The 27,907-nt window shown below is 42.7% G+C and overlaps 1 protein-coding gene across 2 annotated transcripts in view; it reads left to right on the top strand.

The window, feature by feature from the left end:
• Positions 1 to 11,653: 11,653 nt before the first annotated feature.
• The window catches only part of WASF2 (WASP family member 2), a 63,372-nt gene continuing 47,118 nt past the window's right edge, over positions 11,654 to 27,907 (top strand). The window contains exons 1-2 of one of the 2 annotated variants that reach the window (XM_088790690.1): positions 11,654 to 11,841; positions 12,023 to 12,136. The gene's annotated coding sequence lies outside the window, so the exon portion shown is untranslated. The remainder of the gene's footprint in view (positions 11,842 to 12,022; positions 12,137 to 27,907) is intronic. The other variant, XM_088790689.1, reaches the window with a different exon arrangement.

The raw sequence follows: 27,907 nt of genomic DNA, 5'->3' as shown, positions 1-27,907 counted from the left end.
TTTGCAAAATCAAATATTACCTTCTTTGATGTGCCCAGGATTGCAAGGTGTTGCCTACACAGAAAGGAGAATAAAAGGAAACACTCCCCTTTCTCTCTGCTCAGCAACCAGACAAGGTCAGGCTTGGATTCCAGTTCCCTGAAAGTCAAGATGTAGTTTTACAACTTGAAAAGTCACTTAATCCAGGTGCCGGGATGAGGCGGGGCGTTGCAGGTGGGGACTTGGGCTGTGAGGCCCTGTCCTGCCAGGCCCAGCCCTGGTCTTAGAGGAGCTGGAGTCTGCCAGCTCCCACCCACGCCCCCAGCTCCTGCTATAGCCCTACCTCATCCCTGCTCAGCACCTGGACCTCCTCGAATCCTCTCCCCTCTCTCTCCCTTGGAGGACGGAAGATTCCCCACCAGGAAGAAAGAGCTCAGAGGTCAGGAGTTTCCTCCACCCACTCCCACACATGTCAGTGTGCCCCATACCAGAGCTAGAGTGGAACTCAGGCAAACGGGTCCCAGCAGAGTCCCGCTGTCTCGTCACTCAGGCTTCCTCCCTGCAAGGTACTTGAGAAAGGCACTGAAAATGGTGACTCCATTCAATTCAACCAACATTTATTGAGTACTTGCTGTATGCCTGGCTCTGTGTGAGAGTTAAGGAGGACATTCTTGTTCTTGCTCTCCGGGAAACTCTTGGGGTAATGGGGGAGAGTGCAAAAACATTACAAGTGCTTTATGGAGGTGCAAAGTGTGAGTATAGACAGTGAGGCTGATTTCACTTGGGGAACAGAGTGTGAATATCAAGACAAATTTCCTCCAAGAAGTGACACTTGAGCTGGGTCATAAAGAATAAGCAAGACTGACAGTAAGAAGTGTTCTTTGTGGCAGAGGAAAGTATGTGAATTACAACGACTGTTGAGAGTACCAGGTACTGTTGCTCAGCACCTTATGCATTCGTTTCATCCCTACAATGACTCTGTGAAGTAGATATTAGAATTATGCCCATTTTCCAGATGTGGTAACAGGTTTAGAGAAGGGAATTGATTTGTTTACAAACTCTCACAGCTGGCAAGTGGTGGAACCGAGACTTAAAGCCAGGTCTGTCTGCTTCTATGCTCTTCATTTCTACTACATAGAGTGGCTTGGGCAGAGGACAAGTGGAGGAGAGGGGCAGGAGGTGAGGCTAGAGGGGTGGAAGTCGGGGTGGGGTGGCAGAAGCCTTGGTGAGCAGTGTGGACTTTATCCAGAGAGCAATGGGGAGCTATGGAAGGTTCATCAGTGAGGGAGGAGGTAAAGAGGGAGGGCACCCACAATTAGCTATTTTTAGAGGCCCACTCTGAAGGAGAAGACATTAGAGACAGAGAAACCTACGTAGGAGTTGCTGTAAAAATCCAAGAAAAAGATGGGAGTTGAGAGATGGAGGAGTGCCCTGGGGAGAAACCAAGCAGAACCTGGGGACTGACTGGCTCAGGAGGAGGAGTCAAAAATGATGTCCCAGGTTTTTGGCCTCAGTGCTCCAGGAGGAAGCCTAGTAATTGGTCTTGAATAATACAGTAGTCCCCGCTTATCCAAGGGGCATACATTCCAAGACCTCCAGTGGACACCTGAAACCGCAGCTATTACCGAACTCCATATAGACTATGTTTTTTCCTACACATACATACCTATGATAAAGTTTAATTAATAAATTAGGCACAGGCAGAGATTAACAATAATTCATAATAAAAGAACAATTTTAACAATATGCTGTAATAAAAGTTATGTGAATGTGGTCTCTTTCTCTCTCAAAACCTCTTACTGTACTGTATTTATCTTTTTTATTTTTAAGATTATATTGGGGAATAATGTGTTTCTCCAGGGCCCATCAGTTCCAAGTCGTTGTCTTTCAATCTAGTTGTGGAGGGCGCAGCTCACTGGCCCATGTGGGAATCGAACTGGGAACCCTGTTGTTCAGAGCTCACACTCTAGCCAACTGAGTCATCTGGCCGCCCCTGTATTCACCTTTTCACTTAAAGGAAGCACTTTACAGCTTCTCTTTGGCATATCGGGATTGCCAGCATCGCTACCCTTGGGCTTTGGGGGCCATTGTTAAGTAAAATAAGGGTGACTTGAACACAAGCACTGCGATACCACAACAGTCGATGATCACGGAGGTGGCTACGAAGTGACTAAACGGGACAGGGCGTGCACACAACGTGCGTACCTGGAAAAGGGATGACGCACATCCCGTGCAGGACAGAGCAGGACAACATGAGATTTCATCGTGCTACTCAGAATGGTGTGTGATTTAAAACTTAGGAACTGTTGATTTCTGGAATTTTCCATTAAATATTTTTGGATCGCAGTTGACTGCAAGTAACTGAAACCATGGAACGCAAAAAGGCAGTGAGGGGGGACTACTGTATATTGGGCACTCCCCACCCCTCACCATGGCTCAACTCCACATATGGCACCTGCAAAACTCACTCCTGGAAGGTGCTTTATTTTTCTTCAGCTACTCATGTGTATGCATCACCTGTTGTGTGCATTCCTTCATCCAGTATATGTGGAGCGCCTACTGTATGCCAGATGTTCTGGGAGCTGGGAAGAGGCAGGGAACAAGCTGAACCTGACTTATTAGTGGGGTAATGGTTACAGCCTGGGGGCTGGATTTGAATCCTGGTTCTGGGACTTCTTTGTGCTGAGGCCTGGTTCAGTCTCCAACTTGCTGTGACCTCAGGTAAGTGATTGGACTTCTCATTGTCTCAGTTTCCTCATCTGCAAAATGGGGAACCTACAGTACCTGCCACAGGGATTAATACATGTAAAGTCTCTGGCACTGGGTAAGCATTCAGTGTCAGCTATTGTTATTACAGGGTTCACATTTTAGTGGGGAGACAGATCCACTTACATAATTAATTATTTAATTAGAACAGTGATAAATACCCTGAAGGAGCAGCACAGTCTGGAGCTGAGGGGAAGGCTCCCCAGAGCCAGGGATGGACCCGCTGAGCTGAGCTGAGTGAGTTCGGGCTGGCTAGATGAAGCATGAGGCAGGGAGAGGGGCATGTGAGGCAGAGGGGGTCTCTGAGTGGGCAGATCCTTAGGCCGAAGGAGGTGCTGCGAGGTCTGCATTTCTGTAACTTCACCTCTTTAGAGCTGCAAAACCATACTGAGAAGTAGGTCAGGCAGATACTCTGTCCCCATTTTCCAGCAAGGGCACCGAGGCCCAGAGAAGAACAGCTAACTCGTTAGCTGGTCAGTGACCAAGCCTCCTGGTTGATGCTCTGCCCCCACGGTTCTAGGGGGCTGAAGGAGACAGGCTTGAGAAGAGGCCTTTGTCCCTGTGCCCGCTGGGGTGGGAGTAGCAGGAGCTGAGGCTGCAGCTGGCCACCAGCAGCTGTGGCGGCCAAAGCTGCATTCCTTCCCCTGCCAACAGAGCAAGTCCAGGCTCATGGCAGGGACCGAGAACGTTCTTTTTGTCCTTAAAAAAAAAAGCACTTCAGTCAACATTAAGTCGTGACTTCAAACAGACGCAGCTCCTAACTGTCATCCCTAACTCTGGGGCTCTCCAAGTCTCCAGAGTAAGCCCCCAGGCAGCCAAGTTTCTGGGAAAAGGAATGAGGCCTGGACTCAGAGGCCAAAGACGTTGTGGTAAGTCCTGGCTCAGCTTCCAATTTGCTGTGTGACCTCGGGCCGGTCACCAGCCCTCTCTGGACCTGAGTGTCCTCTGCAAAACAGGGAAGGGAGGGTTGGATGACATCAGGTGGGGTGGGGAGCCCAGCAACCGGCTCCAGCTGGCTTTAGCAGCTTTACTGCCCTTCAAGTTTGAGGCACTGGGGCCTCAGGGGTCCGGAAGCTGGGGACAGGCAGCCTTTCATCTCTGCTGGCCCAGGGTCGCTGCAGGTTGGCAGGCCCCACATCCCGAGATCGCATTTCAGGCTGGAAGGGGCCTTCCTGTGACCTCAGCTGGCCAGCCCTGCCCCTGGCCCCCTCCTCCCCATTCTCACCAGAGGGAAGCAGGCAGCATCCCGCCCAAGGTCACCAGCCAGCAAGTGGCTGTCCTTCGGCCTGCCCTTCCCTCCCACCCGAGCCAGCCCCAACCGGACTCCCACTGTAAAGCCTCAGGTCTCCTGGGCCATTAGGAATCTGCCAGGCAAGGCGTGGTCTTTTTCCTCTCTCTTGTTTCTTGGCTTGTTTTCCCGGTTCTCCAACAGCCGCCTCCTGCAAAAGCCTCCGGGTGCGTGTACAGGAACACTTTTCTTTAAAAAGAGAGAGAGAGAGAGAGAAATGCAGCCACAGTTTGGGTAAAAAAGCAACCAACTCCTGAACCTTCCCTCTAACCTCTGCCGGGTTGGCTCCAGCCACTGGGAAAGAAGGCCCTGCTGGGGTGAGAGGTCTGGGCTTGTCTCCCGGCCCGCCCCCTCCTCACCCGCCTCTGTTCTCCTTCAGGGTTTGGTCTGACTTCTGGAGCCAGGAGAAGACAAGCTGCAGGGCTCAGCAATGCTGAGAAAGCATGGGGGGCTGAAGGCTTGGCTGGGGCCTCTGCTCCTCTGCCCATTTGGCCATCTTGTAAGGAGGTTACAAGATCAGGGTTTTTCACCCCTAACCCATTGCCTCTACTCCTACTTTCATTCCTTTATTCTTCTGTCTTATGAATCACTGGACTCTCCACTGCAAGTTCCCTGAGCGCCATCTCCCATCTCACTGCTTCATTGTCCAGCACAGGGCTTGGCTTTCTTTTTGTGAATCTTACACTTTCACACTCCCAGCCTTTATCCATTCAGACACCTCTGTAGGGTGGCACTCAATGTCCCTGTCACGTCTTGCTCTGTCTGCAGAACACTTAATTATCTGTTGCAGCCCCAGCGCCTGGGTCAGTGCTTGAAACATAGTAGGTATGTGGTATCTCTTGAATGAATGGATTCAAACCATAAATAAGTCTCTAGACATATTCAGAGTGACCTCGCAAAAGGGACATTTGCTTATGGCAAATCCCAGTTAAAACCCTTCTGCGCCTCCCCAGCATTCTTAGAATCTAGTCCAATTCTCCATCCTCACTTCTTCCCACTCACCAGCCCTCATCAAAGGATTTCCTCCCTCTCACCCCCCTCATCTTTTCTTTTGCCTTTGGGTCTTTGCCTGTGAAATTCCCTCTGCCTGCCACACCCTTCTCCACCTCTCACCTGGCTGACTCCCTCTGGCCTGTCACCCTGTTAGATAATCTGATGAGCTTAGCAAGCATGTGATTAGGGTACCAGCAAAGCAGGGGCACTAAGAACATTATTTAAAAAAAATAATTTGATGTTTGGTAATTTAAAAAACAACATTGAAATAATGTTCATGGGAAAAATCAGAACTTTATTGAAGTTTACCTTTATTGTTAGTATTGTTTTTTATGTTGAATTTATAGATAGGCTGGGATGGCAGTAGGTGACATAATCTGGCTCTGATCTTTAAGTCTCAGCCTAGACATCAACTACTCCTCCAGGAAGCCTTCATTGAACCTTCAACAAGTCTTTTTGGTAGTCCCAAAGCCCCTCGGGATTTTCTTTAATATTGATAGTTTTGCTTTACTTGTTGCTTTCCATCTCCCCCACACCAAGTCTATAAGCTCTCTGAGAGCCTAGTTAATATCTTTCCACCTCTGTACCTGCAGTGCCCAGTACAGGGCCTGACACAGAACTAACCCCAGACACGTTACTCTCTAGCCTTAATTCAATCAGTTCTCTTTGTAGGATCAGCACCACACATCATATTCTATGTTCCTACTTTATAACTCTGTCTGAGGAACTTCTACTCACCCTTCAAGACCCCATTCAAATGATCCCTCCTCTGTAACCCTGCCCCAATTCCCCAGTTAGGTTCTATGCTTCTGTGAGCTCACAGCCGCTGCTGCAATTGGTGTCTCCCTCTTTTATTGTAATTTTTATGTATGTGTCTTCCTCACAAGATTTGGAGCCACTGGAGGGCAGAGACTGGGTGGATTGATCCCTGGGTCCTCCGTGCCCTGCATAGGCCTGGCCAGAGTAGATAGCAATATACGCTCGTTAAATGAATAGAGTAAAAGATGTCAAAAAGGAGAGAAAATTCAAGCAGGATTTTGAAGGTGGGAGGAAAGAGAATAACATGTACTTACTGAGGGCATAGAGTTAGTACAGCTAAAGACAAATAATATTAACGATAATTATGACCAACTATCACTGACTACACCATAGCGTGGTGGATGAGAACAGATTATGCTCTGCTTCTTACTGGCTGTATGACCTTGGGCTAGTTATATGATCTCTCTATGCCTCAGTTTTCTCATCTGTAAAATGGGGATAGTAATGGTATCTATCTTATGAGGAATTCAATAGGCTAATATATGCAAGGGGCTGAAAGCTGTGCCAGGCACACCTGGGCACTGTGTGTCTTTGCAATCATTGTTACAATTTCTATTGCTAAGCACTTCGGGCATCTCACAGCAGCCTGAGAGGCAGGGATTGTTTTGTCCTTTTACAAAGAAATGAGGTATAAGCAGGCCAAAGAGCTTGCTAAGGCCACTCACTGGGTAAGTGGCAGGAATGGGATTTGAACCTTGGTCTCTCTGGCCTGCCGCCCACCCATGTTACTTGACTGTGGCACCTGCCTGCAGGAGCAGGGGGAGGAAGAGAAGATGGCACAGTGGGAAGGGAGGGAGGCTTCACTGAGCTGGGGCCTTGGGAGCCGAACAGCAGGCGTTTTTCTAGAGCTTTCATTTCCGTCTGCCTCTTCTGAGCAGGTGAAAAACCCCACAGAGGGCCCTTCACTGAGTCCTCCCCCTTTTCCTCCCCCTCCGAGTGCTGCCTCATCCTCATGCTGGGAGGGGGGAGGTCAGGCATGCAGTGTGAGGGATGTAGGGGAGGGGAGTGAGGAGGTGGGGGAGCATCATTCCAGATCCTTTCCCTCCAGCACCCCCCTCTTCCCCATCAAAGGCACTCCGGGAGGAGAGAGCATTCCAGGTGGAAGGAATGGCAAATGCAAAGGCTGTGGATTAAGGATGTGGAGGCGGGGAAAGGCTGTAAGCTTGGCTGGAACCGAGGTTCAGGGCCCCCTGGGATTGCTCAGTGGAGAAGAACTTGTTTGAGGGGAGAGAGAGAAAGAGAGAGAGAGAGGGAGAGAGAGAGAAGTGGATCAAGCAAGAGCTGAGAGTGCCAGAGGTAGGGTAGTGGCTGGAGACCATTCTAGACTCTGAGCATAGTGCTCTTCACCCTCTTCCCCTCAGAGAGGGGTGGCATGGAGGGGTCAGGGTGATTCTTTTTGGTCCCTCTCATTTGTCTCTCCTCCTAGAATCCATTAGCAGGCTGTACTCTTGCCAGCTCTGTATCAGGCATTGGCTCATGGCTTTTTATGCATTCTCTTGTTTTCTTTCCAGCTCTACAAGATCAGTATTATTCACTCCATTTTATAGATGAGAAAAGTGAGGCTCTGCCAGGTTATATAACGTGCCTAAGGTCGCACAGGGCTTAAAAAGCAGATCTGGGACTTGAACCCAGGACTGTTTCCAGAGATGGCCATTTTGCCTGTTATACTGGTTTAGGCTGCTTTCCCAGATGCTTGCCATCCCCATAGCAACAAGGAGAGGAACTCTCGTGCTGACAGCACATTGCAGGCCTTATATTTTCTGCTCCTCAAAACAGCTCTGTAGGCAGAGCTGTTATCATCCCTATTTCATAGACAAGGAAACTGAGGCTGAGAGGGGATGTGACTTGGTTAAGATTACAGAGACATTAAATGACATAGTTGGGACTCAGACACAGTTCTGGTGACTCTAAAGGTCTTTTTGCTTCCGCTGCAGAGGAAGAGGGTCTGTTTCCTGCTCTTAGCCTCAGGGGACAGGGAACAGGCAAGGGTTACTTTTTAGAACTGGTGGGAAAGGAATGAGGCTTGGCCTTTGGAACTTGGGGACTTGCTTCCGGCAGTGAATAATTTCATCCTTGGGCAGGTGATAACTAACTCCTTGGGCAGAAGAGGGAGGGCTTGCCTTCTAGAGCAGCAGACCCTCTCAAGTTCATGGTTGGGTTTAAATTCCAGTTGTGCTGCTTCCTGACTGAGTGGCTTTGGGCAAGTTACTTAACCTCTCTGTTTCCTTGATCTCATTTGTAAAATGATGATAATAATAGGACCTAAGTTGTAGGACTGCTATGTGGATTTTTTTTAAAAGATTTTATCAGGGAAGGGGAACAGGACTTTATTGGGGAACAGTGTGTACTTCCGGACTTTTTTTCCAAGTTAAGTTGTTGTCCTTTCAATCTTAGTTGTGGAGGGTGCCGTTCAGCTTCAAGTTGTTGTCCTTTCAGTCTTAGTTGTGGAGGGCGCAGCTCAGCTCCAGGTCCAGTTGCCGTTGCTAGTTGCAGGGGGTGCAGCCCACCATCCCTTGCAGGAGGCAGATTGGCAATCTGGTAGTTGAGACCCCACGCTCCAACCCAGCCATCCCAGAGCTCAGCGGCAATTCAGCTCAAGGTGCCGTGTTCAATCTTAGTTGCAGGGGGCGCTGCCCACCATCCCTTGCAGGAGTTGAGGAATCAAACCGGCAACCTTGTGGTTGAGAGCCTACTGGCCCATGTGGGAATCGAACCGGCAGCCTTCGGCGTTAGGAGCATCGAGCTCCAACCGCCTGAACCATCGGGCTGGCCCGCTATGTGGCTGGCTTTATGAGTTATTGCATATGGCTGGCAGATAGTAAATGGTCACATTAGTACTTATTAATATTACTATTAAAATGCATAGCACCACCCCCTCTGAAAGCAACTTGTCTATCTCCATTCCCTAAAAAGAGAAATTAAGCCTCCTATTGCCAGACAACCTTCAAGCAAAGCCCCTGAATCTTACCTAGTACAGGTAGTAACTGCTGATATCAATAATAATTATTAATAAAATTAAAATTTGACAACTGTGATTATGGGCCAATCACAGTGCTACGTGTTCCATATTTATTATATCACTTAATCTTCACAGTGCTGGGAAATAGAAACAATTATGATGCCCATTTTATGGACAAGGAAACTGAGGCTCAGTGAGGTGAAGTCACTTGCCCAAGGTCACACGGCTAGGAAGTGGTATAATGTGGTTTGAACCCAGGCTTGCCTGGTTCCAAAGTCTTCAGATAACGACGTGCCCAGTGTATAAACGCTCGCATCAGCTCTCTCCCAAATGCATCTGCGGAATCTGCTGCCTCAGGTTCACCTCCCTCTCTGCTGGGAAGACCAACCACCACTTAGGGAGGGCCTTCTCTGCGCCAGAATGCTTTATACACGTTTCCACATTGAATCCTCACCTTCACCTTATGACCCCTTATCATTATCCCCACTTGTCAGAAGAGTAGCTGAGGCACAGAGAGGTGTGGTGACTGCTCAAGGTTACACAGTCCAAGGTAAGATGGCACAGCCAAAACTCAAATCCAGGTGGGTTGGCCTCAAAGCTTGCATTCTTTCAGGGACTAACAGAAAAGTAGAGACCCTTGGAGAATAGCCCCACTTTCAAAGCCAGTTTCCCCGCCCTGTAACACCTCATTTGTTTAGGCCCTAGTGAGCTCTGCCCTTCCTCTCCACTGCCACTGTCTCCGCTGGCCTAGATGCCTCCCATACTCTGTCCCTTGACCTGCAACACTTCTCCCAACTACCTGCTGGCTGCCTAGTTAACCCCCACTCATCAACTCACCGGAGACATCACCTCCTCAGGAAGCCGCTTCTGACCCCACCCGGTGCTCTGACATTCACTCTCATAAACACAGTGTACTTTGCCTTCTTGTTCCTTATCACAGTTTCTAACTAGATTTTGATTCATCTGATCATTTAATGACTTTACTTCCTCACCAAACTCTAAGCTCCATGAGGGTCTGAGTCTGTTTTGCTCACCATAGCAGCTGCACCACTGGCAGGCTGCCCTACACATGGTTGGTGCTTAATAATTTTTTACTGAGTAGATGAATCCATGAATGAATAAATAGCTACCAAGCATTTTCACACATGCCTCATTAATTCCACAATTAACTCACTGAATCCTCACAACTGCCCTGTTGTCCCCATTTTAGAGAAGACACAGGTGAGGCTCAGAGAGCTACAAAGTGGTGGAGCTTGGATTCAATCTCAGGTCAGTCTGACTGAAAAGCCACTAACCCCTGCACAGCATCTACTCCCTCTCAACACCCAATGGCCACAGTCAGGATTTAAATAGTAATTGGTTATCAGACCACACGTCTCAACTTGAGCCTGGAGGTCACGGACTCAGCCAGCATTGGGGCCACTGGCACCACGCACTTGGTGGTCTCTGCCCTTCGAAGTCTTAGGCTGCTCCCCCTCCCACTCCCTTCTTGGCTTCCTTTCTTTCCAGAGAGGGAAAAGGGCTAGAAATTACAGCCAAGGCACCCCTTCTGGGAATAGCAATCCTGCAGTGAAAAGAGCCCTGTTCTGAGTACAGAGAGACCTGGATATAAGTTCTGGTATGGAGTCTGCCCCGCTGAGGACCCACATGGCATTACTGCCCCTCTCGGAGCTTCAGTGTCCTCATTTAGGATTCTGTCGGGGCTGCTGACCCACCTCTCATCCCTTCCTCACTTCCTGATTCCTAGGACCCCAGAAACAGCTCAGGCACACCCCTAGGGTCATTTTCCCTCTGAAACCTTAGTGATTAACAACAGCGAGGGTGGGGACTGTGTCTGTCTCTGGTGACCAGAGACATGGGAAACTGGCCAGGCACCCTCCAGACCTTCCCTGGAATGGTAAGAGATTGGGGAAGGGAAGTCTTTTTCAGAGGACACAAGACCTGGAAGGGAGACATACAGGAATGGAAGCCAAAAGATACAGGTTTGAGTCTCAGGGTTGTTTCAAATTCCCTGGGTGACCCAGGGTAAGTCATAGTTTTCAGTTTTCTCTTTTGCAGACGACATCCACCTTACAGAGTTGCTCCAGAGAATTAAATACGGTATCTTTGCTAACTTGCGAATTTAATCTCATTGCTATCCAGCTGCAGCCTTTTATAATCAACAAGAGGCACATATACCCACTTAAGGATGAATCTTCATCAAACATTCCAGACACGATTGTTCCTATTTTGCAGAAGGACAAACTGAGACCGAGATAAGTTCAGGGAGTTGTCTGAAGTCGCAAGTGAGGTGTGGGCAGAACCAGGGCCCAGCTCACCTGACCTTGGGCTTTCAGAGCCACTTCCCAATCCCTGAACCCCGGGCGTAGCCCCGGACAGGGTCCCTGAGCGGCGGGCTGAATCCTGTGACTCACTGTCTCCACCCTACTTTCGGCGGGGCCAGAAACGGGGAGGGAAGAGACAAAACTATCCGCAACTTGAGGGGTGTCCACAACAAGTTCATGGGCTTGGCCCCTCCCCTCCACCAAAAATACTTGTTCTTTGAACTCTAACAATAAGAATTGGTCTTTCAATACACTTTGTACAAGTTTTTACACTTTCTTAGGTGGAATGTTCCTACTTGACTTTAGAAGTTGATTTACTTTAATCTCCACCCCCACTTCACTTGGTTTGCCCCTCCGCTGTTTACTCCGATTGCGGAAGTAGCTCGGGTGGAGCTCCCCGGACAGTACCCTTGAGTACGTCTTTTGCGTAGCTATTTAACTGGCATTCCACTCAGGCCAATGGAATACCCGCAAGCCCTAGGCGGGTGGGGCAGAGAGCCAATCAGGGCCGTTGGCGGGGTGTGGCTGCGTCCCAGGGCGGGGAATCGCGTAATGGCGGACGCGGGCCGGGCAAGCGCGGCTGGGGGCGTAGCGCGCTGAGGTGGGGTCCGGCAGGGTGGCAACCCGCGAGGCGGCCCGCGGGAACAGACCCCGAACAGAGAAGGGCGGCCGGCCGGGCCCGTCTGTCGTTGAGGGCGACCGCGCGAGACCAGGTGAGCAACAAGTCCCCGCGGGCGGGCCCCGCAGTGAGGCGCCGGGCCCGGCCGAGCTGCCCTTCCCGAGCTGCGCAGGGTCCTACAGGAGTGGGTGCCGCGCCTCCTGCAGCGGACCGGCAGAGGCAAGGCGAGCGGTCAGCGCGGGGTGGCATCTTACTCTCTCCACTCCTCTCCCCAGGGAGAAGTTATCCTGGAGATCCCCTCGAGGACTAGAGGGCTCCGCGAGTCTGTGAGGTTTCGAAAGTTCCTTAACCTCGTGTAGATCTGCCACCAACTCGCGGTGTGATCTTGGGCAAGTCACTTTCCTCTCTGGGCCTCAGTTTCCCCACTTGCAAAGCGGAGGCTTTGCAGGCATATGTACATGAGTTGGATCCCAGATGTTTGAGAGTTTGGGCAAGGTCTTCCCCAGGCGGAGTTTCCATCTCTGGACCATAAAGGACTTGATGTGCTCTTTGAGACCCCTGGCCTGCGACGTTGCAGAGTGGGACTGTGTGTGTGTGTACGTGTGTGTACGTACGTACCTGTGCGTACCTATGTGTATAGGATGGTACTGCAGAGTAAGGAGAATTGGCGAAAAGGGACCTTCCACAAAGGCTTTGGATGGACCCCAGACTCTGATGGGGTGGAGTCTGGTTGTTTTGGTCCTCCAGAGATGGTGAAGTTTTATATAGATCTCCATAGAGTCAGCAGAGGAAGGAATCCTTGGAGTCTCTTGGGCTGTGATTGAAATTTAGGCCCCCCCAAAATTCAGGAGTAGGAGGAGGAGGGAGAACATTGATGGTGCTCCTACTGTAATGTGCCAGACCTTGCTTAGGCATATGTTCTTATTTAATTTTTACAGCTACCTTTGAGAATTTACACATAGGAAAACTAGGTTTCAGAGGAGTTAAGTAACTTACCCAAGGTCACAATGTAAGGAAGTAAGGTGGAGAGCTTACCAGGGATAAGATGTTTCATTTGAGACTCACTGTGCAAGGGGGAGGTCACTGTCCACTTAAAAGAAGTTTTGTCACAAATGGGTGGAGGGGCCTGGTCCCAGACACTTGAATTGACTTCTGGCATGGAAACAGACTGGGCCTTGATCTTTGGATGGTTAATTATAAGTACATCCCCTTTGTTCTGTCTGTGAGTTGAAAAGGACCATTTCTACATTGTAAAAGTCACTTTGAAGTATGTCAGAACTTGAGCGAGCTCAGTTGGAATCCTGACTGGGTGGCCTACAGAAGTTTCACCAGCTCTTGGTGTGTAGACTTGACTCTTGGTTCAGAGTGACGCTAGCCCAGTAACTTTTTCACCTTCTCATGAAGGCCAAGTTTTCTCAGGATGGGAGAAATTTCCCATTTGTTAGTTCAAATTTCTTTGGATTCCTGGGGTGAAAGGTTCAAAGTTCCCCTCCGATTATGCGTAATATTTCTTTGTTTGTGCTCCTTGTTATCTGACTTCTAGATGAGTGAAGATTGTGGACCTGGAGTTGGAGATGTTGGGGTACTTTTAAGTTGCAGCCCTGTATTTTTCCAAGCCTCAGAGCTTTTGGTTAATCAAAATGGTAGGACCGGCCTGTGTATTGTTCTCATACTTGTGTGTCAATGGTAGGGAAGAAAATTGGAAGAGGAAGTTGCTGAGAAAGAGGGCGTTTCTTAGCAGTGTAGCCAATATGTATTTCTTTGTTTGAAATTCTAAAACCAGAAAGCAGCAACTAAAGGAGGAAGGAAGGAAAGAACAGTGACACTCTGCTTCCTTTAAATATCTTAAGAGTTGTCCCTGTTGCTGTCCCTGTCCCAGGCTCTGCTTTCACAGCAATAGTCAATTGTAATTTGTTCAATGTTCAGAAATTGTATTCTAGAATGAAATAATTTAAAATTTTAAACCCCCTGAGAAATTTTTAAAAAACCAGAGCATTTTATTGGGTATGCTATTTATCAGTGGATGATTCTTTAGCAACATAATTACCAATTGCAGTCTTTGGGTCTATTTTAACTGTGATTTAAATTAGTTGATTTAAACCTAAGAGGAATTGATCTAGATATTGGATGATGCAAATGTCACCATCACTTGAAATACACATAATGGTGTGTTAGATTTTTGACATTTGTTAAAAGTCTTTAATGCTTTTTTTTTTTTGGTGTATAGTGAATAGTTGTTAAAACATTGAATTTATTGCATGTGAAGATCTACCTTCATTCTCAGTATTGGTTATGTTTTTTGCATAAGATTTAGTCTTAATTAGTATACCAGTCCACAGTATTTTGTGGCCAAAAAAAAAAAAAAGCTCTTGGGGCCAGAGATGTTTCTGAATTTAGAATTTTTTGGATTTTAGGAACAGAATATGGTACTGTGGTTATGTAACATCTCAGAGGGGTCTGGGGCAGCACCTTGTAATCAAACACATTTACTATTTCTGTAGTAAATGTCAGAATGTTCACACCAACTGGGATAAATAAATACTATAAATAGCCTCATGTCATTTTACGTCAGGTTTTGCTGCCAAATAATAATGAAAAACATTGTTTTTTGCAGCCTTTTGGATTTTGGAATTGAAATTAAGGGATTATGGACCTCTATGGATAAAACTTGTATGATGACAAGAAAAATTGCAGGGAAAAATATTGTAAACCAGGCTAATTTCAAAGTCATGGGTCCTAAAAACTTACGTAGAAGACACTTTTTTTTCCTTTCATATAACAATCTTATTCTAATTGATATGTGCCAATGTGCATTTTTTCCTGAAGTACCAAAATTTCCCTTTTAGTATCCTCTGTGGTCCCTGTTTTAGATGTTTGACTCACCCTACCCCTCTTTATTTTTTTTTGCCATGTGTTTTTTTTTTTTTAATTTATTGGGGTGACAATTGTTAGTGACCCTACCCCTCTTTTTAAAAGAGTAATTTATAGTGTCTTGTGCTCATCAATATTTGTATGGCAACTAAGAGAATTCCACCTTTTTCCGTATAATTCAGAGAAAGACTAATCGGGTGAAGATCTGTAGATTCATGTTTGCCGAATTTAAAGCTGATGTTCCTTTCGGGGTGGTCTTTAGTATGGGGTCATCACTGCTGGGTGGGATTTAGGTAAAACATTTTTATTTTTAATTTACAAAGCTTCCACAATTTGCACATCTTGGTAAGGAGTTTACTAATATATTTAATTTAAGAGTATTTTTATCTTAAGCATATGCTATATGAGAAACTTGAGTTTACCAGCCTTATGAATTTGGGTAATTTCTTTAAATGGCCAAGGATCTCTAGGAGTGAATTTACAAAAACTCAATCTATTCTTTACTTTCCTTGGACACTTCAACTATAGAGGGAGGAGACTGGTATTGTTGGAGGTTAAAGAATTCTTTTGTATGAAAGAAACCCCATGACAGCATGAATTGGAGAGGTTCTGGCCTTCAGGACGCCACATAGCCACCCGATTTGAGGGCCTCAGTTCATGTTCATCCTCATACTTGGGGTGTCTCCATAATTCCTGAGAATGGTGCTCACTGTCTGGGAGAGGGAGGGTGTGGACAAGTATATCCGGAGTTGCAGGTGGAGTTGGTGTGTGACGGGACTAGGGAACAGGAACAATTCTTACTCAGACAGCCCCAGTTTCTTCTCTTTCATAAGCACAGATAATATTGTAAAAGGATATAAATCGGTGGACTAACATCCTATTCTGAGTTACTCTGTTGTGATTATGGATAAGCTCTTCAAGACAGGAACCGTGTCTTATGCTTCTTTTGTACTGTAATGTGCAAGGCCAGGGCATCAAACTGCTCTTGCATCAGAAGTGACCATTTAAAAATATTCATATCTGGCCTGGGAGCTCTAAATACATGTGGATTAATTTGCTGTTGGTCTTGGCATGAATTGGGTAGGGTGGAAGATTTTATTTCATAAAGTAAAATAGCTTTCCAAGATACCAGCACACATCTAACAGTTGGCAGATCTGGACCCATCGTCAGTTCATTGCTGCCAGCATCACCACCCTCATTGTGTGACCTGGGCACGATCAGTCTGTGTCAACAGGCAACTCAAAGTTTTATTTGCTCCTTGGGTGGTGGCCTTACTGACTAAGATTAATTAGGGTGACAATTCTTAAATTGGGAATAGGTAGCAGTGCAAGAATTGTTGGGGATTTGGGTGAGGGAGGTGGACTGCTGGGCACCCGTGATGCCAAGGGAAGAATGGAAAGTTGTAATTTGACTGGGTCTCCAACACATGACACAATACATGGAACATAATTGGTGTTCCATAATTTTTTGTTGATGGAGGAAATGAATGACTCTTTGTTTGGAAAGAGGCGTATGAGCTGTGACATAAGATGCCTCCCAGTCATCCTTCAGAACTGAGCTAAGAAGTCATTTATTCCGTGAAGCATTCCCAGGAAAAGTTGAGTGACTCTCTTGTATGTTTTCTCTTTCCTTAAAGCATTTATCAGATTGTCAAATCCAATATCAGACAAATTACAAAACTCTTTCCCCTACCTGTGAACTCCTTAGGGGCCAGACTATTGGTTTTTGTATGACTGGTGCTCAACATGGAATAAAGATGCAGTAGCTGCTGTTAATGCTTAAATTATGGCCTCTGCCCTCTACTTCATTTTTGTAGACTTCTCTTTCTTCTCATTCATGGTCTTTCACTTCAGGTCAGCAAACGTTTATTGAGTGTCTTCTGAGAGGTAGGTCTTTCCTGGACCTTGGGTAGAGTTTCTCAGCGTTGGCACTATTAACATTTTGGGCTGGATAATTCTGTAATTGTGGAGGGCTTTCTTGTGCATTGTAGGGTGTTTAGCAGCATCCCTGTTCTTTACCCACTAACAACCCCACACACACACTAACTGTGACAACCAGAAATGTCTCTAGATATCATCACATGTCTCCTGGGGGACAACATTGACCCCTGTTTAGAACTACTAAATCAAGGGTAGGGGTGATAGAGTCATATCACCCCAGGTGATAGAGGAAAGTAAGCATAAATGTCCTCAGGTGTGCACTCCTTATATTCCTTCTTTCTGGTTGTCTCTTGTCTCCGACTTTTGGATCAGAAAGAAAAATGAGAGAAATCAGGAGGTGGCAACCTTGAAATAGCCCCATTACTTTTATTCTGTTCAAATTTTATTTTATTTGGTTTAAATATATTAGAGCAGTACAGATAGGTGAATTATTTATTGCAGACAGATCTATGTAAATTCAGTTCCTACCACTGATTAGATAACAAACTACTAGAATATTACTACCTTGCATAAAAGACTTTCTCAGAAAAGCTCATAGCTGAAATGTTTAACACCTAAAGAGTAACAAGCATTGGTTTTATAGAGAACTTGCCAGGACTTGTCAGGATTCTTGGCTAATTTTTGAGCTTCGTGACTAAGATACATCGTTTGATGTCCCTGTACTTTATAACTCTAAAAAACACGTTTAACTAATGGGCATGTTTTTCTAAGCTCCGTACTTTTTGTGATAGGTAGATTGGTCAAGGCAGTGAGTGGTCCTTGGTCCCTTTGGGTGTTCATCAAGTGATGATAAGTTAGTAGTAACATTTGGGGACTTCACTCTGCTTTGGCCAGCCCTCCACAATATAACATTATAATCATTCATGTCTCAGTAACCATTAAAGTGAAGTTGAATGAGTGTTTTTTTTTCCCTGTTCCATTTGAAGTTATGAATGGTACTCTGGAGAATTGAAATGTATAGTTATGAATGGTATCCTAGAATAGTTACCATTTATGCAAATGAAACTCTTCTTAACTTAGAAACCAAACAGAATTGAATTAGAAAAGAGAAGAGTAGAAACAAGAATTGTTGCAAGCTGGCAGAGGAAATAATGTTCAGACACAGAAATATTTCAGAAAATCTTGTTCTTCATCGTGATTTCTGCAAATTAATAATTTAAAAAAAAGCAGTTTGACGTTGATGGGAGAGGCTGTTAACTTTGCCTGTGATACTACTTTTCAAGCTATTTTTCTTTTCTGGTAAAATATCAAAAAGTCTGAGACATACTCTCTCAGTTGTCCAGTTGAACAGAATTAAGTTTCTTAGTTTTAGAATATAGAAGATAGACCTTTTGGGAAGAAGCAGTGGTTCAACTTAGTTCCAGTTTAAGTGAATATGTGTGTGTATATACACACATACATACTTACACACATATAAGTGATGTGGTTTGTGGCAACCTTTAAACTTTGTAATTGATATAGTAAAGTGACAAGAGCAATTCTTTTACTCTCAAGCATTTAGAATTGAGACCTTTCCCCCCATAATGCCATTGTTCTAGCAAGTACTCAGTCTAAAAAGCTCTCTCTCAAATCATGTCTTGAGAAATTGTGTTTAACTGTGTAGAGGGAGGTCTTATGTCATGCCCATCAATGTTCCCTTCTATTTACAATTGAGAACTGGAAGTAAATTTTCCTTTGTAGAATACTGATAGTCTTCGAAGAATGGTATTTCTGATACCAAAGGCATCTGTGAAATTAGGAGAAATATAAGACCAGCTTCGCCCCCTTCTCTATTTTTAAAGCACCTTCAGCATTCATTGGGTGATAATTTGCAAAGCACAGAGCTCCCACTTTGATATATACTATTACAGTCAGTCCCCAGAACCTGAGATAAATTATATTCTGCTAGTAGCTGCGTTTTATAGATAAACAGGCTCGGGGAGGTTAAGTAACTTCCTTAAAGTCACTCAGCTAATAGCAGATTTGAGATTGAACCCTGTCTTTTCTAAATGAGATTTTCTTTAAAGGTAAAATTTAGATACAATGAAATGCAAGTATATAGTTAGATGAGTTTTGACAAATGTAAACATATGTGTAGCCAACACTCCAGTCGAGAGAGAACAGTTCCATAACCTTCAGCGTTTCCTCACACCTCCTTCCAGTCAGTCCCCACTGTCTCTTACAGGCAACCACTGTTCTTTTGTGTTTTTTTAAAAGGAGGGCGCAGCTCACAGTGGCCCATGCGGGGACCGAACTGACAACCTTAGGCAACCACTGTTCTGATTTCTATCCTCACATCTTAATTTTGCCTCCTGTTACTGACTCATGCAATATGTGTCTGACTTCTTCCGTTCAACATAATTTTTGAGATTCATCCACGTTGATGTTTATGTCAGTATTGAACCCAAGTCTTTTGACGCGTATTTAGAGTTCTTCCAACAAACTGCAGCTCTAATTTGATTATTTTTACATCACGTCCATTTTTTTTGCTTTGCTATTTACATGTAATTTACTTTTCTAATATTCTAGATTTATTTGTTTTTAAAATCTCTTTGAAATTACAAAAGTAATACATGCTCATTGCAACACATTACACAACCAGAAGTAAATAAAGAATGATTGTTTCCTCATTTATTTTTATTCCTGCCTTTTTTCAATTATGAAAATAATGAGTGCTCTTTTTAAAAAAAAAATTATTGCCAAATTCAAAAAATATGAAGTAGAGAATAAGAATCACCCCTAATCCCATCAGTTAGCATTTTGATATATTTTCCTTTTCTCTGCCCTTTGTTTACCATAGCTGAGACCATAGTTGAGTGATTTGTAGGCTTCCCTTATAAAAGGTTTGTCACATCTTCATTAATCAGTTCTTGATATTTCAATGTTCATGTAGCCACCCAAAATCAGAGTAGATGGCTGGCAGTGACCTTGGCTGGTTTGGCCTTGTCAGGCAACATTTTTGAATACTCACTGTAACTCCTTCATTACTAACCTAATTCTTACATACCCGACACACAACATTTCTTGTAGATTAGGAGGCAGTCTAGTTCTGTGGTTATGAGTATAAATTCTAGAGTTGTTCCATCTGGGTTCAAATGTAGGCTTCTCTCCTTACTAGCTCAGTATGTAACCTTGGGCAATGACTTTCTTAGCCTTAGCTTTTTCATCTGTAAAATGGGGACCTGTCTAATTTTACTGTAAAATATAGAGCATATCTCAAAGGGTATTGGAAAGATTAAATGACATCATTCCTTAGTCCAGCCCTCAATAAAAGTTAACAGTTGTCGTTATAAATTAAGAAATGGCATATTTGATCGATACATTATCTGTCTAGCCCAAAATTCTGCTTGGGGGAAATGGATGAAAATGTCTAATTCAAAATTTAGGACTATGTTGCGCACAAGTCATAATTTCTTTTAGGAGTTTCTTATGGAAATGTTACCTATGAATTTATCTAGACTATCTTTGAATTATTTTTTCTTACATTCTTTTTATTATTATTATTATTATTTTTTTTTTTTCTTGCATTCTGTACTCCCCTTCTGAGTAATGAGTTTTATTTATTTACTGGATTGGGTAGTAAAGTACTACTTTTCATTGGTCTCAATAAAAGCAGTAGCTGCTAGGTGGTGCGTGTACACTGTGGGCCAGGCAGTGTGCGTATCTCCATCATCACACCAATCCTTCACACACACTAATCCTTTACTGATGAGAAAAATGAGGCTCAAAGAAATTGAGTAACGTGCCCATGGTCACACAGCTAAGCCTACTGGGACTAAATTCAAAACCAGTCAACCTCCCTCCTTTATTTCTTTGTCTCTTTTTTTCTTTTTGACATAAAACTTTTTTCTTCCTGATTCTAAAACCTGGGCTTAAATTTTTAAAAGATCACTTTATTGTTTCTTTAGGCTTCTGCTTTATAATGTCTTAAGATTTGATGCAGTTTCTAGTTACCATTTCACATCCTCTTTGTTTCATATTAAAGTGTCCTTTATATATCCAAACTTCTGTATGCAAACTCCTCTGTCCTTTGGTCATTTTAGATACCTTTCTAGGTTTTCTCTATCTTTTTTACCTTTTTTGTGCCATGATGACCACAACTGCACATTCTATTCTAGGTACAGATATACTTTGGTTTGTACAAGGGCAGGATAATATGTTCTGTGTTCTCAAAGCTTTTATAAGAACAGCCAGCATTTTGTTGCTTTTTTGTAGTTGTATTCAGGATAAGTCCAGGGACTCCGAAACCCTTTTCTTGTACTGTAACAGGTAGCTTTAGAGCTCATCATCTGATAATTCTAGTTTAGACTATTTTCCCATTACTGCATTGCATTATTTTTGTCTACATGGAAGCTATTTTCCACATTTCTCAACATACAACTTTGTACTGTCGTACTTGTAGTCACTGCTGTAGAGTCATCTGCAAACTGGGAAGATTTCACTAGTTTTTTTTCTAGATAATTTCTAAAAACGTTACTTGTAATAGGTTTTAGCATCAATCTGTGGGAAACCCCTTTGTTTATACATCTTTATCTAGAGAAGGGACTATATCAGAACTTTCTTATTTCTGTTTCTAAGTGAATTCTCCGGGGAAAAAATTAGTCTTAAATCATTTACTGTTTTCTGCAGGCTTTGGAAAAGTTTTTTTTTTCTTTTTTTTCTTTCTATTTAATTCTCATTATATCATGTATCCTCTCACTTCAGATATGCATATCTGTTACCTGAACCCTTGCAAACAGTAGGTTCTCTGTAAAGCTTTGTCATCTTAAATGTGAATTTTAAATTTCTGGCAATAGGACAATGCCCAATATTGAATTTTTAGTTTAACATTCAACAAATTGAGTACCTGCTATGTGCCAAGTACAAGAAATACAACGCAGGGGGCTGGCCCAGTGGCTCAGGCGATTGAAGAAGCTCCGTGCTCCTAACGCCCAAGGCTGCCGGTTCAATTCCTCCATGGGCCAGTGGGCTCTCAACCACAAGGGTGCCGGTTTGACTCCTCGAGTCCCACAAGGGATGGTGGGCTGTGCCCCCTGCAACTAGCAACGGCAACTGGACCTGGAGCTGAGCTGCGCCCTTCACAACTAAGACTGAAAGGACAACAACTTGAAGCTGAACGGCACCCTCCACAACCAAGATTGAAAGGACAACAACTTGACTTGGAAAAAGACCTGGAAGTACACACTGTCCCCCAATGAAGTCCTGTTCCCCTTCCCCAATAAAATCTTTTTTAAAAAAGAAAGAAATACAACTCTGTGACTGTGGGAGGCAAGGTACCTGCTCTCATGCACTTTAAGGAGACTTGGATAGACAATAAACGAATAAACATATCAATAAAATGTTGAAGATTGTGACATGTTACAAAGAGAATAAAATCGTGTGCTATAATAGAGTAATGGAGGGACTTAGATAAAGATGATCAGGAAAGGCTTCTTTGAGAAGGTGACAAACCGAAAATGAAGAATGAAAATGACTGATCCAGGAGTTTTATTTTTAAGTAAAACGGGAAGCCTTAAAGAGCTGTTATTATTTTTTTAGTTGAAGCGCTTGGTTTTTTTTTTGTTGTTGTTTTAAATTTTATTGGGGAATATTGGGGAACAACAATGTGTTTCTCCAGGGCCCATCAGCTCCAAGTCGTTGTCCTTCAGTCTAGTTGTGGAGGGCGCAGCTCAGCTCCAAGTCCAGTCGCCGTTTTCAATTTTAGTTGCAGGGGACACAGCCCACCATCCCATGTGGGAATTGAACCGGCAACCTTGTTGAGAGCTCACGCGTTCTAACCAACTGAGCCATCCGGTTGCCCCTGAAGTTTTTAAAAAATCTTTTCAATGCAAAATTTCAAACATATACAAGTAAAGAAAATGGTGTAATGAGCCCCTATATACGTATCTATCTCCTAGGTTCAACAAGTATTAACTCATGGCCAGTATTTTCTGTTCTAATACCCTTTCTCCTCCCAGTTAATGTAACTTTTTTTTTCAACAGTTAATGTAACATTTATCTATTTATTTATTTCCAGCTTTATTGAGAGATGATTGACAACAATCTTATATATTTAAGGTGTACAACATGATAATTTGATATATATGTATACATTGTGAAATGATTGCCATAATCAAACCAATTAACACATTGCCTCACATAGTGACCATGAATAATGTAACTTATTTAAAATTATTATCTGGCATAATAGAACTCAAGCAGTTTAAATACTTGAATTAATAGTGCTTTCATTTTATTTTTACAACAGTTTTATTGAGATATTATTAGCATACAATAAACCACATATATTTAAAATGTAAAATTTGGTAAGTTTTGACATACGAAGTCAGACAATTAAGTTCGTGAACTCATCCTAGAAAAAGTGCTCATTGCTGAATATCACTACGGTCACCTTTGAAGTACCCTCCTTGGGAAGCTATGCACCGATGCCAGAGTCTAGTCCGCCCTTCAAAGCAATTTTGGAACTCTTTCTGGAATGACCATCAGAGCTGTTGTCGTATTACCCTGATGTCCTGAATGTCATCAAAATATCTTCCTTTCAATATTTCCTTTATCTTCGGATAAAGAAAAAAGTAATTGGGGGCCAGATCAGGTGAGTAGGGAGGTGTGCCAATACAGTTATTTGTTGACTGGCTCAAAACTCCCTCACAGATAGTGCCTGTGAGCTGGTGCATTGCCGTGATGCAAGAGCCATGAATTGTTGGTGAAAAATTCAGGTCATCTAACTTTTTCACGCAGCCTTTTCAGCACTTCCAAATAGTAAACTTGGTTAACTGTTTGTCCAGTTGGCACAGATTCATAATGAATAATCCCTCTGATACCAAAAAAGGTTAGCAACATCGTTACAACAAGTTCGGGAACTTAATTGTCACACCTCATATGTATAGACCAGTGAAACCACCACCATAGTCAAGATAATGAACATATCCATCACCCCTAAATGTTTCCTCCTGCCCCTTTATAATCACCCCTTCCTTCCCCACTTCCCACTTCCCCAGTCCATAGGCACCCACTGATCTGTTTGTATCACTATGAATTAGTTTGTATCTTCTAGAAGTTAATATAAATGGAATCATACAATATGTGCTTTTTGAGAGGGGGAGTCTGGCGTCTTTCATTCAGGATAATTATTTTGAAATTCATGTTGTTGCAAGTATCAGCAGTTGCCAAATAATAATCCATTATGTGAATATACTAATTTGTTTATCCATTCACCTGTTGATGGATATTTGGGTTGTTTCCAGTTTGGGACTATTACACATAAAGCTGCTGTGAACATTTGTGTACAAGTCTTTGTATGGGTATGTCTTTTTGATTTTTGAAATTGAGATATAATTTACATGCCAGACAATTAACTCATTTAAAATACGCAGTTCAGTGTTTCTTAGTATACTCACAAGGTTGTGCAGTCACCACTATTTACCGTATTTTGCTGTGTATAATGCGCCCTCATGTACAATGCACACCCACATTTTTGGCCCAAACTTTCAAGGGAAAAAAATATTCTTTTTAATTTTTTAATTCAAATTTTATTTGTTTACATTTAGGTACTTGTATTATATGTTTTGTATTATAAAGGAATTTTAGCATTTTTTTTTTTTTTAACATTATGGTACAAGAAATTTTATGTAACAAATAATTACAAAACACAAGAACAGATAGAAATTTTATGTACCGGTAACAAATTCACAAAATTTACGCCTCATAGAAGGCCAAGAACTCCTCTAGTTGCAAGTTGGTCGTAAGTTCAACAAAACTGATTATCATATTCCAGGATACTATTTTGCATATGGATATCGTTATTGATTTCTAGAGTTACACTTTTAACTCATAAACATAAATAAAAGAATTAGAACCATTTATATAGATATGGAATTAGTACTACTCATGTATAATGCTCATCCTTATTTTTCCCTCACAAATTTGGGCAAAAAAGTGCATATTATACACAGTAACATATAGTGGTTAATTCCAGAACAGTTTCATTATCCCCAAAAGAAACCCCATATATATTAGCAGTCACTCCCCAGTCCCCTCTTCCCCAAGCCCTAAGCAGTCATTAATCTGCTCTGTGTCTATGGATTTGCCTGTTCTGGACATTTCATACAAATTCAGTCATACAATATGAGGTCTTTTGTGATTGCCTTCTCTCACTTAGCATAATTGTTTTCAAGGTTCATCCATATTGAAGCATGTGTCACTATTCCATTCCTTTTTATGGCTGAATAATATTCCAGTATATGGATGAACCACATTTATTTATCTATTTATCAGTTGATAGACATTTGGGTTGTTACCATTTTTTGGCTATTATGAATAACGGTGCTATAAACATTTATGTACACATATTTTGTATGGTCGTATGTTTTCTTCTTTTTTTTTTTTTACTTTCATTTTAAGTGTGTTTTTCCAGGACCCATCAGCTCCAAGTCAAGTAGTTGTTTCAATCTAGTTGTGCAGGGCACAGCTCACAGTGGCCCATGTGGGGACTGAACCGTCAACCTTGTCGTTAAGAGCACAGCGCTCTAACCAACTGAGCTAACAGGCCGCCCGACATATGTTTTCAATTCTCATGAGTATATACCTATGAGTGGGTTTGCTGGTTCATATAATAACTATGTTTGGGGAAATGCTCGACTGTTTTCCACAGTGGCTGCATCAGTTTACATTTCCACCAGCAGTGTATATTTCCAATTTTTCCACATTCTCACCAATATGTATTTCTCATCTTTTAAATTATAGCTATCCTCGTGGGTTTGAAGTGTTATCTCATGTTTTGATTTGTATTTCCCTAATGACTAATGATGTTGAGCATCTTTTCATGTGTTTATTGGCTATTTGTATATTTTCTTTGAAGAGTGCCTATTTAAATATTTTACCCATTCTTAAATTGGGTTTCTTATCCTTTTATTATTAAGTTGTAATAATTCTTTATATATTCTGGATACAAGTCTCTTGTCAGATATAACATGCAAATATTTTCTCTTATTCCTGTGCGTTGTCTTTTTACTTTCTTGATTGTACCCTTTAAAGCACAGAAGTTTTTAATTTTGATGAAGTACAATTTATCTGTTTTTTCTTCGGTTATTTGTGCTTTTAGGTATCATATCTAAGAAACTACTGCCTAGTCTAAGAGTATCAAGATTTACACCTGTTTTCTACTTTTAGATCTTATATTTAGGCCTTTGATCCATTTTGAGCTAATTTTTGTGTGTGTGGTGTTAGGCAGCGTTCCAACTTTATTCTTTTGCATGTGAGTATCCAGTTGTCCCAGTACCATTTGTTGAAAAGACAGTTCTTCCCCATTGAATTTTCTCATATCCCAGTCAAAGATCAATTGACCCTAGATGTATGAGTTTATTTCTGGATTCTCCATTCTATTCCATTGATCTAAATTAAATGTCTGATCTCATGCCAGTACCACACAGTCTTGATTACTGTAGCTCTGTTGTAAGTTTTGAAGTAAAAAAGTGTGAGTCCTTCAACTTTGTTCTTTTTAAATATTACTTTGACTATGCTGAGTGTCTTGTACTTCCTTATGAATTTAGGCTCAGCTTGTCATTTTCTGCAAAAAAAAGTCAGCTGGGATTTTGATAGGGATTTCATTGAATTCATAGATTAATTTGGGAAGTTTTGCCATCTTAACAATGCTAAGTCTTCCAATCCATTAATAGAGGATGTCTTTTCATTTAGTTAGGTTTTTAAATTTTTTCTATGTCTTGTAGTGTGTAATGTATAAATCTTTTTGTTAAATTTATTCCTAAGTATTTTTTTTTTCTTTTTAGTTTTTATTTTTTTAAAGATTTTATTGGGGAAGGGGAACAGGACTTTATTGGGGAACAGTGTGTACTTCCAGGCCTTTTTTCCAAGTCAAGTTGTTGTCCTTTCAGTCTTAGTTGTGGAGGGCGCAGCCCAGCTCCAGGTCCAGTTGCCGTTTTCTAGTTGCAGGGGGCACAGCCCACCCTCCCTTGCAGGACTCGAACCGGCAACCTTGTGGTTGAGAGCCCACTGGCCCATGTGGGAATCAGCCTTCGGAGTTAGGAGCATGGAGCTCCAACTGCCTGAGCCACCAGGCCTGCCCCGTATTTTATTGTTTTTGATGCTGGTGTAAATGAAATTATTTTTTGTTTTGTTTTGTTTTGAAATTGTTTTCTTAATCATTTTTGGATTGGTCATTGCTGGTGTATAGAAATACAATTGATTTTTGTATATTGATCTTGTAACTAAGGGTTCTAACAGATTTTTGGGGATTCCTTAGCATTTTCTGTACACAAGATCATGTCATCTGCAAATAGAGTTTTACTTCTTCCTTTCCAATCTCATGCCTTTTATTTGTTTTTCTTGTCTGATTGCCCTGGCTAGAACCTCCAGTACAGTATTAAACAGAAGTGATGAGAGCAGACTTTGTACTCTTGTTTCTGATCTTAGGGTGGAAAGTCTTTGTATGGTTTTGATACCAGAGTAATACTGGCCTCATAGAATAAGTTCAGACATGTTTGCCCTTATTTTTAAAGCAGATCTCAGACTTCATTTTATTTGTAAATATTTTAGCATATATCTCTAAAATACAAGTATTCCCCCCATGGAGTACACTTATATTAGCATTGTCACACTCAATATCTTTAAATATCCAGTCACTTAAAGAGTTTTAAGTGGGGGGTGTGGATGGATATATGACATGATTTCCATTTTTAAAAGTTTAATCCAATTGTTGCAAAGAAAATGGATTATCTGGGGGCAGAAATTGATTGAGGTGAGTAACAGAAGGCATTGCGGAAGTCCAGGTAATGATGGATACTTCAGTTAGGTTGGTGGGAAAAGAAATGGAGAGAAGTAGGTGAAATTGTTTATATTTTTGAGGTAGAGCTGATAAGACTTGATGATGGATTAGATATGTGCGTTAAGGAGAAAGACAGGGATTGAGCGTGCCTTCCTACTGGAAACTCTTCTCTTAGCTTTTATGACAAAGCTTTGGTCTGGTTCTCCTTCTGCCTTCCTTGATGCTACCTTTTTTGTCAATCTCCAGGTTTGTCCCCTTACCTTGCCTCTCTGTTTATGCTTTTGTATTGGGAGGTCGTCTACTCTCTCATGTCTTTCACTACAACCTCCGTGTAGTAACTCCCAAATCTATATTTCCACCTCTGAACCCCAGTCCCAGAATTCTTTTTTTTTAATAATTAAAAAGATTTTTTTCAATTATAGTTGACATACAATAATCCTAGAATTCGTATTGGATCACTCCACTTGGATATCCCTTTTGCATCTCCAGCTTTTCATGGACTGTTTGCTTTTGGGAACCAGTGACCAGATTGGTACAGCTTGTCTCCTACTTGCTTGGGAGACATGTTTACAGGTTTTACAGGTGGATT

The sequence above is a fragment of the Rhinolophus sinicus genome, chromosome 14, assembly GCF_057876585.1.
Source record: "Rhinolophus sinicus isolate RSI-liver-muscle chromosome 14, RSI-T2T, whole genome shotgun sequence".
NCBI classification, from domain to species: domain Eukaryota; kingdom Metazoa; phylum Chordata; class Mammalia; order Chiroptera; family Rhinolophidae; genus Rhinolophus; species Rhinolophus sinicus.
This window is presented reverse-complemented; position numbering and strand designations above follow the sequence as displayed.